The 12,680-nt window shown below is 38.8% G+C and overlaps 1 protein-coding gene and 1 long non-coding RNA gene across 21 annotated transcripts in view; one reads left to right on the forward strand and one right to left on the reverse strand.

Annotated features, from left to right (window-relative positions):
* Positions 1-12,680, forward strand: part of NRXN3 (neurexin 3) — a 1,270,300-nt gene that overhangs the window by 376,463 nt on the left and 881,157 nt on the right. The gene's annotated exons all lie outside the window — the stretch shown is intronic.
* LOC148133440 (uncharacterized) overlaps positions 6,998-12,680 on the reverse strand; it is a 77,824-nt gene continuing 72,141 nt past the window's right edge. Inside the window, exon 4 of the long non-coding RNA XR_015746814.1 lies at positions 6,998-8,093. This is a non-coding gene — a long non-coding RNA (uncharacterized LOC148133440). The remainder of the gene's footprint in view (positions 8,094-12,680) is intronic.

The following is a 12,680-nucleotide window of genomic DNA, read 5'->3' on the forward strand; positions in this document are numbered from 1 at the left end:
TGACAGACTAGAACACTGGGCCGTATCTAACAAAAAAGCTAATGCAGTCCTCAGTTGCATTAACAGAGGGATACAATTGAGATCAAGTGAGGTACTAATACCACTCTTTAAAGCCTTAGTAAGGCCACACGTAGAGTACTGCATCCACTTTTGTTCACCACAGTATAAAAAAGATGTTGAGACTCTAGAAAAAGTACAGAGAAGAGCAACCAGGATGATTAGGTTGGAGGCTAAAACATACAACGAACGGTTGCAGGAACTGGGCTTGGCTAGTCTAGTGAAGAGAAGGACCAGGGGAGACATGATAGCAGTCTTCCAATATTTGTGGGGCTGCTACAGAGGGGAAGGAGTCAAGCTATTTTCTAAAGCAGCTGTTGGCCAGACAAGGAATAATCAATGGAAACTGAACAAGGAAAGATTTAACCTGGAAATAAGGAGAAACTTTCCGATAGTGAGAAAATCAACCAATGGAACAGTTTGCCCTCAGAAGTTGTGGGAGAGCCATCACTTGAGACTTTCAAGAAGAGATTGGACTGCCAATTGTCAGAAATGGTGTAGGGTGTCCCGCTTAGGCAGGGGGTTGGACTAAATGAACTACAGGGTCCCTTTCAACTCTGATTATCTGTTACTTGGCCGATCCAACCACCAATTAGATACTTGTGCTAAATCAGACTGTGCTGAAGCTGACCAGGCTGTTTGCTGTTTGCTGCAAGGAGGCAAATTGCTGGGAAGCAGAGGCCGAAGGGTGGGGGCCGGTGGGCGGGCAGGGCTTCAGCAACATTCACTCTATAAGATGCATAGATATTTCTTATAGTGTGAAAAACATGATAATTCTTGGGGAAACTTGAGCCAGACGTTTTCCTACTTGCTTTAGTCAGAATACTTGTAATATGCTTTTTTCTTGCCATTTGCACATTTTCAGAGCAGTTTCCTGGGTAGTCTGATGCTTCTTAACACTCCAGAGTGTGGTTGCATTATTCCTCATAGGAAGTGAGCTCACCTTTTATGCTCATGCATTCCAGAGCAAACCAAAGGATTAATGGAATGTGTCACTTGCAGCCTAGATGTGCTCTGTTAGGTTCATTGCACTCTTCATTTGTGCTAACTGGATATTATGTATAATTATGTATAACAAATTATTTCTTTCACTGTATAGAATAGATAAGGGATCTCTGGTGTCCTATTTTCCATAGCTGTTTTCCTACTTTTATGGATTTAAAGGGGTTAAAGCTGGAATAACTAAAGACCACCCCCTTCTCTATCCAAGCTCACAGTATTATTTCCAGTGACTCAGGAAAACACTGTCTTTTGATACAATTACGTAGAAAGTGTAAAGTATACTTTTGGTATATGTCTTACGCTCTCCCTGCTTTTCCCTGTACTTTGTCCGATTTTGCCAATTAACTTTCTTTCCTCTGATGTTTGCCTTTGATTAATCAATAAACTTCAATGTATATGTTTGTTAGCTGAATCAAGTGGCATGTATACTTGGTCTGATCTGGGTGTAAGGATTGACTGGAAATGTGCTGAGTGTTAACTAGAAATTTCCCAGTAATTTTCTAACATTATTCATTGAAAAGCTTAGAAAGAAACCCACAGGGGAAATATTTTATTATAGCTTAAACCAGGCTGTCAACCTTGGCCCCTTGAAGCCTGGCGGACTTCAACTCCCAGAATTCCCAGCCAGCTGGCTGGGAATTCTGAAGTCCGCCAGGCTTCAAGGGGCCAAGGTTGGACAGCCCTGGCTTAAACGGTATTGAGCCACCCATAGAGGTTAGTTTTTAGCTATATTAATGATGGTTCATATTCCACCCACTGAACTCTAAATAGTGTCTTTCATGGTTGACCATTTCTGTGGATAGGTGAATGTTTGAGGGCTTTTTTGTATTAATTAGTGAATCCAATGGAAATGGGATTGCAGTTCTGTTTTTCTATCAATAACCTTGGATTGGACCTAATATAAGTAGGAATGGGCAAAATAAGAACTAATATGGGCACTGTACAAATTATGAACTTTCTATAGGAGTAAAATATTCCTTTTTGTGATGACCCAGGGCATGGCACAAAGGCAACACAGTCACATAAGTAAGAAGAGTCCCTTTAATACCTCCAATTTTGCTCCCAATGTCCAGGTTACCTTTGGCTAGAGAAAAAATTCTCCCAAGAACAGTCTTTAAGTGGAGGAAATTCAGTCCAAAAACTAAGTACATACAAACTGTAAATAAAAATCCACACAAATCACGCCGCAGTAATTAACTTGACCAGGCAGGAGAAGGAATTGCAGACTTGAAAGGCCAGCAAAACACACACAGTTGGGAAGATGCCAGGAACCCAGATAAGCCTCGACAATACCAGATAATTCATGATTTGCTCTCAACAGTTGGCTGTGCACAACTCCCCTTTTTAAACACTGTGTTCCCAGCTGCAGCTAATGAAGGGAATCAGAGCCCTTTCCTCCCCCGTAGGCCACGCAACTCATGTTGCTCCCTTCTCTGTTCTTCCCTACGTGCCCTAGGATGAAGAGGGGGTGGGCCTGGTTCTTCCTCTAAATTCCCTCTGCTTTGCTCTACCTCTCTCCTGCTCTGCCCAGCCGGCTTTGCCCTTCCCCAGTTTCTTTCACAACCAACAGAGCCACACTGCCACTCCCTGTCAGCTGCTCAGCCTCCCCCTCGGAATCAGATTCCCACAGGGGCATGACATCTTTTCTCCATCTAGGAATTTTATTTATTTAATAAATTGATAAAGCCATTCATCTATGGGTGATTAATGGAAATAAAAATAAACCAACTGGAACTTATTGAAGATAGTGTGTGTGGGGGGGCATATGGGGTTGGAATAAGTGCAGAAAAATTCATTGCCCTTATTGCTACAAGGTAGACCTTATATACAGATAATCAGAGTTGGAAGGGACCTTTTAAATCATCTAGTCCAACCTCTCCACCTACCAGGCTCTTACCTGCACCTGGTCAAAATCACTCTTCATGTTTCTTTAACAGCAGCCAAGGCATTGTTTATACTACTTCATCTCCTAGAGTTCCTCTGGAACCAAGGGACTGTACAGGATCCACCAACAAAGAGAAGCCACATGGGCACAATCCAATCCAAAATCTCTGTTGTATGTTCATTCAAACAGCAACTAAGACTTTGGCCAAATGTGTGCACCAGAGCTTCAGTAATTATACCAAGTTTCCTCTTGAATCCCACAAGATCCATCAGGTGATTTAGGCAGACAGATAAAATAGGGCCTTCCATCCTGCAGCAGGGGCATTCCTAAAACAGGGAAAGGTTAACAGAGGGTGATCCATCCATGATAACATCTTCTGACTCCAAGCAATTATATTGCTACTGCCCAAGACAAAAATTAGTTCTAATGTGTGACATCTACTGGGTGTCAATCTGTCAATAATCTGGATCAGGCCCATGGTGTTCATGAGCTCTTGAGTTCATGCCAAGCCCAGTGCAGACAGGTTGACCCTCCAGAACCATGAATCTGGAGAACTACACCACCAGCCGAATAAGAGAGTCAAGCAACTCAGGCAGAGAGGCTGGTATGCAAGTAGCAATCTTAGGGCCCAATTTCACAAGTAGAGTCTAACAAGTGCCTTCAATGAAGCAATACCTTGAAGGCCAGCACAGTGTTCTGAATGACAGTATCTTCTATGAAGCAGTACTTCGAAGGCCGCTACAGTGTCCTGCATCACCACTCCTATCATAAAGTCTTGACTGATACCACACTTGAAACCAAGTGGCCACATTTCTAAGACAGGACCAGTACCCTGCACCCACCCAAATCTTGGAAATACACACCAGGTGAGCCCTTGCATCTACATGTACGTTTAAAAAGGCAAATTCAGTTCAGAACTGAAAAGCTACTTGGATGAGAAGCGAAACATTTTCAAGAGAAAAAAAAAACCAAAGAAGCCCAGTTGCCTTTTGAAAAGCATCTTTGGGACAACCATAACATGGATGATTGAGAATCTCCATAGACTTTGCATCCACAATTAAAGCATAGATCAGAGTGACATTCAGCAGCAGCAGCAGAAGAAGAAGAAACTCAGACCACCAAACCTCCAATGATTATGCCTTGATTGAAATGTAGCATCAGTATCAAATATTATTGAAGTCACCTTCCCTAAAAGGGGACCTTTATAGAATAATAGAATAAATATAACCATTTTCCTGTAAGTGCTGTATATATTGCATTGATTAAACTACATTTTGCTCAGTTTGCTCAGCAAGCTGAGTAAGAATGATTTATAATCCCCAATGAATTCATAGAATTCACTTGGCCAAAATCAATTGTATTGTGATTTTGTACAAGAGTAGGTAACATATATATAGTCAGTGTACAACTATTAGTATTCCCCGCAATTCCTGTCAGGCTTTGCTGTTTACAGTGTAGATCAGGGGTGTCAAACTCGTGGCCCACGGCCAGATGCGTCATGCGCTGGACACGCCCACACCCGGTTTAGTGAAGGGGGAAAAAGTCACGTTACGTCACATGATGACATCGTGACAACACGAGTTTGACACCTCTGGTCTAGATTGTAAATGGTTAATCTATGAAACAACAATTTTAGAAAAAAGCCTAGCTTAAGCTAAGCTAAGCAAAAAAAAATTTTTTTAAAGAAGTAACATTTAAAAGTATATACGAAAACTGCAGCAAGTTTATTATATGCTTACATGGGGAATACACACATTACTCAAAATGGAAGAATGTTTGATGAAGACAAATAAAAGGCACTTTGATCTAGTGGCTAAGGCACCAGGCTAGAAACCAAGAGACCATGACTTCTAGTCCTGCCTTAGGCATGGAAACCTGCTGGGTAACTGTGGCCCAGTCAGTCTCTTTCAATTCACCTCAGAGGGTGGTTATTGTGGAGAAAATAGGAGGAGGAATGTGTATTAAGTGAAAAAACAACATTTATATTGCTGACTGGAAACCTCTTATAGACCTTTTTCACGAAACAGAACAAAATGATCTTATGTTTTGATGATTAAAAATAATAGAAAAAGGGAGCTTTTGTTTTATAACCATAGAATAAAAGGTGATTTTGTAATTGCACCTATATTTTGCTGCACAGAAAATTGGAAGCTGTTTCTATTACTTTTCATTCTTTCCCTTTACACTTTTTGTCTTTTCTTTATATTAATTTTTATATTCTTTACAAAACTCTATTTTTTTTTTACAAAGGAATAACATTTAAAAAGAAAGTTACAATAATAGCAAAAGAATTCTAGAACATACTTTACTCTCAACTGAGACACTCATTTGAGTGTCTCAGTTGCAGGGGAACTTTTCTATTCTATTGCAGAAGAACTTTTGTTTCTTTTCTTATGATTTTTGTTATAGAGCAGAGTTGGTTTGTCTCTTTTGTGGATGTGGTCTGCATCTTTAATGGCTTTGGTAATTCCTGCTCCTTCTATCTGTATAAGACAAATGTTGCTGTTGAAGTGGCACAGGAAGTATATATTCAGCCTTTAAACAACATGTTTAACAAGTCATGTAAAATTTTAGTTTACACACAGAGAAAGGAAGGGAGGGGGAAGGGAGAGAGAGAGGGGGAGAGAGAGGGAGAGAGACATGAATGTCTTGAGAATACACAACAATTCAAGGCTAACTTCCCACTTGATTCCTCTTCCCTGCCTTGCTGGGCATTTCCCCAAAATATTAGAGAAGATGATAAGCTACTGAATTTTATTTGCCACAACAATTCAAGGCTAACTTCCCACTTGATTCCTCTTCCCTGCCTTGCTGGGCATTTCCCCAAAATATTAGAGAAGATGATAAGCTACTGAATTTTATTTGCCATAATGAAGGGGGAAGTTAGAAGTTTTGCAAACAAATTCTTGATTGTCAGTGGCCTCTCTGAATTATCCACTCATCTGGCGTCCTTCATAGAACCCAGTCTGATTCTGTGGGATTTGAGGGGGAAGTTATTTCTTTATATATCTTTTTTCTTTAATATATAAGGTTTTTATGTACTTTTTCTTTTCTTTTTAGTTTGTATTAGTTGTTTTTAACTCCAAAATTGCAAACTTTTATTTATTTATATTTAAAATTTTTTTTTAAAAAAATGCCTCTCACCCTTATGGGTGCACTGCAGAGAGGACAGAGAGCTTGACAGAGAGCTCAGATGTCATTCCTGAGATCAACTGGATCCATTCTCCCAGTTTAAGAGTCACAGCCCTAAGACACAGTGTGCCACTACTGGAATCATTTTGCCTTTCACACTCCACGGCCCTGGTACTTCTTCAGTTTCTTGTACTCCTTCTTTTTTATGTTACTGTTAGTTGACATTACTGTGTCTATTACCACTACTGTCTTCTTGCCCTTTTCTATTGCCACAATGTTTGGTTGATTGGCTACTACCTGCCTGTCTTTCTGGATCTGGAAATACCACAAGATCTTAGCTTGAGAGAGAGCATAGTAAGTTTAAACTTTATTGTCTATGTTTAACATACTGTGTAAACCCAGCAGAGTCAGTTAGCATATGATTTGGTGTATCAGAGAACACCCCCTCCCCTCAAATGGGTAAATTTCAGTAATCAAGTTAAGGGATACTAAGTTCTAGTTATAAATCTTTATAAGCTATTTCCTTAATTTCATATACTTGTGTGAACTTTGCAAAAATAAATACAGTTCAGTGATATTTCTCCTTTATCTTGTGTTGTAGAATAGAAACCCAAAAATAATTCAGTCAGTTTGGGATTGATTGGGAATCTTGGTTAAGAACTGTCTGTGTTAAAATAAAATGACTTCTCTGGAATTAAGTTGGTCTCTTGCTTCAAGTAAGTGAAATCCAATGAAAGAAAACCCAGCTGAGAGTTTATTGCCCAGCATTAGGTAAACTCAATATTTAATTAATTACAATAATTATAATATTATAATTATAATATTAATATTAATTATAATTAATTAATTATAATTAATATTAATTATAATTATAATATTAGTTACAATACAGTTAGCATCAAGCCTTACAGTAACATAGCATCTAATAAAAGTACAGCATTTACTTCTGTCTTTAATCCAATGAAGGAAATGAACCAAATTATTAGGAAATTGACTTAGATGTAAATAACAGTTTCCCTCTTTGTCCTGTGGGAATTATTTCCAAATAAAATAACCTTCAAATTATTGAATAAATAATGAGCAATATTAAATAATCAAAGAAATGAAAGGATTTTCCCTGATTATGAAGCAGCAAATATGGTTCCATGTACATCTTCCTTTAGTAAACAGGGCTAGTTTAAGAATATCACATCATATACAGTTGTTGGAGAAGTACTTATGTATTTCCCCCCTCAATTCAGAGGCATATAAAAAGGGCTAATTTCTGCCAGTTTGGGGGAGGGGGAGGGGTTGCATCTTGAAAGAGGTGATAGCAGAAATTAGCCCTTTTTATATGCCTCTGAATTGAGGGGGAAAATACATAAATAAGGAAGTTGAGCCCATTCTACACAAATGAATGTGGACAATTCTTTAAACCAGAGTGCCCAGTTCAGGAGTGTCTATTCAGCAATTTGGAAAAATAGATACTTACTTTTGGACATTAACAAAACACACCTAGCACTGTCAATTTGATTGCTTCAAAAATTCCTTGACTCTTCCTCAACATGGTGCCCTCCAGCTCTTATTGGACTACATTTTCCAGAAGTCCCATCCACAACTGGATTTAATAAATTATTTTCCTGACGGAGCAAAACACATCATAGTTATTTATAAGCATATTCAGAATCTGTTATATTCCTGATGACGTAATTGAAAGTTTGTCAGTATCAATACATCCCCTGCTTTAACATAGATTTCTAGTCTTCTCAAATCATCCTAAAGTTAGCTACTGGTTTTATGGCAGGACCAGGCACACTTTTCTCATTTCCCCTTTTAGCTTTGCTTTATCTGTAGTGAAGGTACTATAACAAGGCTGGAAGGGGCCTTGGAGGTCTTCTAGTCCAACCCTCAGCTTGAGCAGGAGATGTTATACCATTCTGGACAAGTGGTTAGTGTGGTGACTTTTCTTCTTTAGATCTGGGATGCTTCAGTGTACTGTATTTCCATATCCCTCAGATCTTGCTATTCTTAAAGCCACCTGGAAGGGAAGAGAAGGATTACTTCAGCATTTACAACAATTATATAGGGGGAAAGAAGGAGATACTGATGCTGCTAAACTATATACCAATAGCTTGAATATTTACAATGCTGCATTTGCAACATTTCAGCTAAACGGGAATATACTGCTCTTATGCTGGAAGTTCTACTGTATTTTAATTTACAACCCAAACCACAGCTGTGAGTACTATAAGCTTCATAGATGTATATTCTAAACCACAGGATTATCAGTGTGGGTATATATTTTGTATTTTGCATGTTTTTTCATATAATTTCCCATAGTAGGTAGCTGATGTTACTATAAATCATAGAACAAATTAAACCTAATGCTATACTTTTCTAATCAAAGCTAAACCATTTTTACCTGGACATTTACATTAGAAGATAACCAATTTCCCTTCTGTTTGTATATGAAAGAGATTTCCCATCAACCCATATTAGGTAATTTGATTATTGAGAATAGATCTCTTGATGCTCACTAAAACTTGATTTGTCTTAACAGAAGCACCAGGGAAAGTTAAAAATCTTCAATTAATTTAGACATTTGGATAAATGGGAGTGATATTTGCAAAGGAATGCAATGACTTGCATATATGCAACCAGTGTACACAGTGAATCAACCAAGACATTTAGATAAGCAAGGTACAGATAATTGATCTTCTGCTCTAATTGCCCATCAGTTTAGGTTAGCGTCAGAGCAATAAGAAATAAATGCATGGGCATGCAGGAACATTTTCATTAAGACAGGCACCACAAAGTAGTAGATGGTCAGTATTATAAAAACTGGTATCCCAAAAGCTGAATTAATCGTTAAGTGAAAATAAAAATGATACAAAGACTATTCTGAGTGCTTGTTAATAGCCTTCTCTTCCTGTATGAAAACATGGAAGAACAAAGAAAAGCAGACTTTGCAGGCCTTGTATTTTCCTCCTGGGCAGAAGTGTGGATAGAACTTAAGAGAAAGATTAACTGACATTATTGGGCAATGGAAGCAGAATCCCTCCAAGGAACTGTAAACCTTTAAGTATGTGTGTAAACAGAAATGAATACACACGCACAGGCTTTCAAATTTCACCCATCATATAATATACTTTTTAGTGGGGAACTGCTCTTGGGGTGCACATTACAAGACAATGGGGACATCTAGTGGAATGCTGTAAAGCTGCAATTGAATATGACGCAAGGAAACATGGCCATCAGTCAGCACACCCAAGGGAGTGAGGTTTCCTTCTGAATTTTATTAGATGTGAAGTGAAACATCCAGTGGCTACAGCCAGATATAATATGTTCCACTTTCGCAATTGATTACAGATAGAGTGATTGCTGGTCTAAGGCTGAAATGTTGCAACTACTATGGATAAGGTGCAGGGGTGGGATTCCACCAGTTTGTGCCTATTCGCTAGAGCCGGTTGTTAACATTCTAAGCAGTTTGGAGAACTGGTTGTTAGAAGAAATTACTGGCCTAATCCTGTAAGGAAGTCAGGAAAGAAACATTCTGGTGTTGCTTACAGAAACTGCCTCTCCGTTAATCCTTATTACATTCTTGGCAGGACTAGACTTCCTGTCTCAGGAACTTCTCTGGAGTTTTTTTCCCCTCCTTTGCTGGTACTTTGCTTGAGTGGAGTGACCATTCAAAGTTACAATGGCACTGAAAAAAGTGACTTATGACCATTTTTCACACTTACGACGGTTGCAGCATCCTCACAGTCATGAGAGGCCAGGCGAGGAGATGCGTGCCTCGATGTGAGTGATATTGAGTTGGCCATGCTCAGCCAATAACATGACCACCAAGCCACGTCCACCCAGTCACATGACCACCAAGCCATGCCCACAGAACCAGTTGTTAAAAAAATTGAATCCCACCCTTGATAAGGTGATTAGATGGGTTTTTTTAAAAAAAAAAACATAGATTAGAAACAATTTTTTTGTTGACTAAATTTTTTAGACTACTAAGAAGTTTGGAAGTAGGCATCATGCTGTGTAGCCCACTTTCCATAGTTATTTGTGAGACTTTAGTAACTATTCCACTCAGCTCAGTGGGTCAGTTTCTATGAGAGGAAAACCCATTAAATAAAATAGGATTTCCTTTGCCTGTTATTCAAAAATGTCAGCTGAAATTGTGAATCTCTGCACATTTTAAAGGTGTGGGTCTCATGAATTCAATATAAACCTCTTTTGTGACTGAATTGAGCTATTCATCTCAGATTGATTGGCTATTGCTCAGATTCTTACAGGACATGTTGTGCCTAAATGTGCCAGCCTACAGTTCCTGTCCAATTATACAAAAGATAAGGAGGTTGCATTAGGAATGAAGTAGTTACATTAATGAATAAAGATAAAGTCTGAAAAACAAACCTTGTGTTTATTTCCAATGCAACCACCTTGTCTTTAAGTACAATTGGGGAAGACACTGTGGACTGGCACAATATGTCCTAGAAAAGTGTGAGGAATAGCCAGTCAATTTAATCCTGGCAACTACATCAGTGTGCTTTTCTTATCAGAGGTTTGCCGCTGTCATTTTCTGGGATGTTTTTTCAAATTTCTGATCTAGCCAATAGCCTTTCCAATGGCTCTGCTTCCAAGCACTACTGTCTTTGACAGTAGATAAAAATCCATAAGTTGCTGCAATTAGAAAAGATGTGATGGTTATATATAACGCACCTATATAATTGATCCATCATGTTCTGCAAACATGATTCCTCTTCATGATCGTGGCAATGTGCTTTCCTCATATTTCTGAGGCGGAAAGGATGGAAACTGTTCTAGAAAGCACTACCCCTGCACCTTAGCCTTGCCACACCCTAGGAGCTGGGCCAATGTTGCTGTTCAGTTCAAGGTATTCTAAGGCCCATTGATTGGTATCTTCTGGGTTCTTTCTTCTCCTACTCAGCATTGCCTATGACTGGAAAAACCACCCTACCATCTGCTTCCCTGAACATGTGGCAGGACGAGGTTGGGGTGTTTAGCTGAAATGTTTCATTCAGGCATAACTTCTCACCAATATCATCATTCTTAAGTTGTTCCTGTGCACTTCTGCTTTTGGAATTGCTTCTACTGAATATATGAGGCTTGCTTCTGGATAAACACAGGTAGCCCTCGACTCACAACAATTTGTTAGAGTGACAGTTCAAAATTATAGTGGCACTGAAAAAAGTGACTTATGATTGTTTTGCACACAACTGTTGTTGGAGCATCCCCATTGTCATGTGATCAAAATCCAGACACTTGGCAACCTTCTGACAAGCAAAGTCAATGGGGAAGCTAGATTCACTTAGCAACCATGTTACTAACTTAACAACTGTAGTGATTCACTTAATAACTCTGGCACGAAAGGTTGTGAAATAGGGGAAAACTCACTTGACAACTGCCTTGCTTAGGAACAGAAATTTTGGGTTCAATTATGGTTGAAAGTCGAAGACTTCACCAAGATTCACACTGCCTCTGTACTGAAAAGCAGTCTAGACTTGAACAATTCAGCCAGGGGAATGTTATGCATCACATTAACCAATGGAGGGAGGCAAGTGAAGAGTATTTTTGAATGCCTCTCCATTGTTTTTCTGTCTTCTCCCTACACACACGCACATTGCCCACACACAATAATGCTTTCTGGCTGCACAGTACATCTGTTCTTCATTATGCTTTAGCAGGGACCAGCGACAAGATGGAGGCTTAATTGTGCGGTCCTATCCTCAGCAAACTGTAAGTGGGCTGACCCCAAGCTATGGCAACTGGGAAATGTACATGATACACCCTCTGTATACTTGGTTTACATTCTGAGGAAACAGCTGGTGGCATGCCTGTAAGATTTTTTTCTCCAGGATAATTCTGTTGTTGAACACACAACATATTTCTGTTTTCTCCAATATTCTTTTTCAACCTGCTTTCAACATTGGCATTTTCCTGAGGAGAATGAAATCTCCTCAGCTTCATCCCATTGGGGCACACAAACAGAGCTTATTACATAGATAATTTTCAAATTGTAACAACTAGTTTAAGATAAAGGCCAGTTCATATGTAATTTCAGCTTTAATAAAAAAAGTACAATGCAAATATCAAGGTCCGGCTATCACACACATTTTTATATATAGGAGCTTCGGGGAAGGGTTTAGTTAAGCATCATGATCATTATGCTATAAATTAAAAGGCTTAATAATGTCTTTGCAGGGCTATTTATCCTCTTTGTTCTCCTTGGTTCCATATCATGCTCGATATTAACCTATATAAAGCATTCATAGTTGTGCAAAAGAAAATCTTACCCAACGTGGATAACAGATATTTTGCATGATTATGTTTTAGGATTCAGGTGTGAAGTAGTGTTTCTCTTTTTGTACATATGACCATCAAACAAGCAAACATTCTCTATAGTACTAGGAGCAGAGAATTGCAGATATTTTAACATTTTTTAAAAACTAATCACACATGCTTGTTGCTGTGCTCCAAAAAGCAAAGGGTGTCTTGAGGCATCTATGAAACTTTTCCGTTTTATTCTCAACTGAGTAGCAATTTGAATCCAGATCCCCAAAACAGGAATTCAGTGTTGTGCCTAGTATATTCTTCCATGTTATTT

Source organism: Notechis scutatus, chromosome 1 (assembly GCF_049901735.1).
Source record: "Notechis scutatus isolate UNSWTSFEM ecotype Mainland chromosome 1, rNotScu1.2, whole genome shotgun sequence".
NCBI lineage: Eukaryota > Metazoa > Chordata > Lepidosauria > Squamata > Elapidae > Notechis > Notechis scutatus.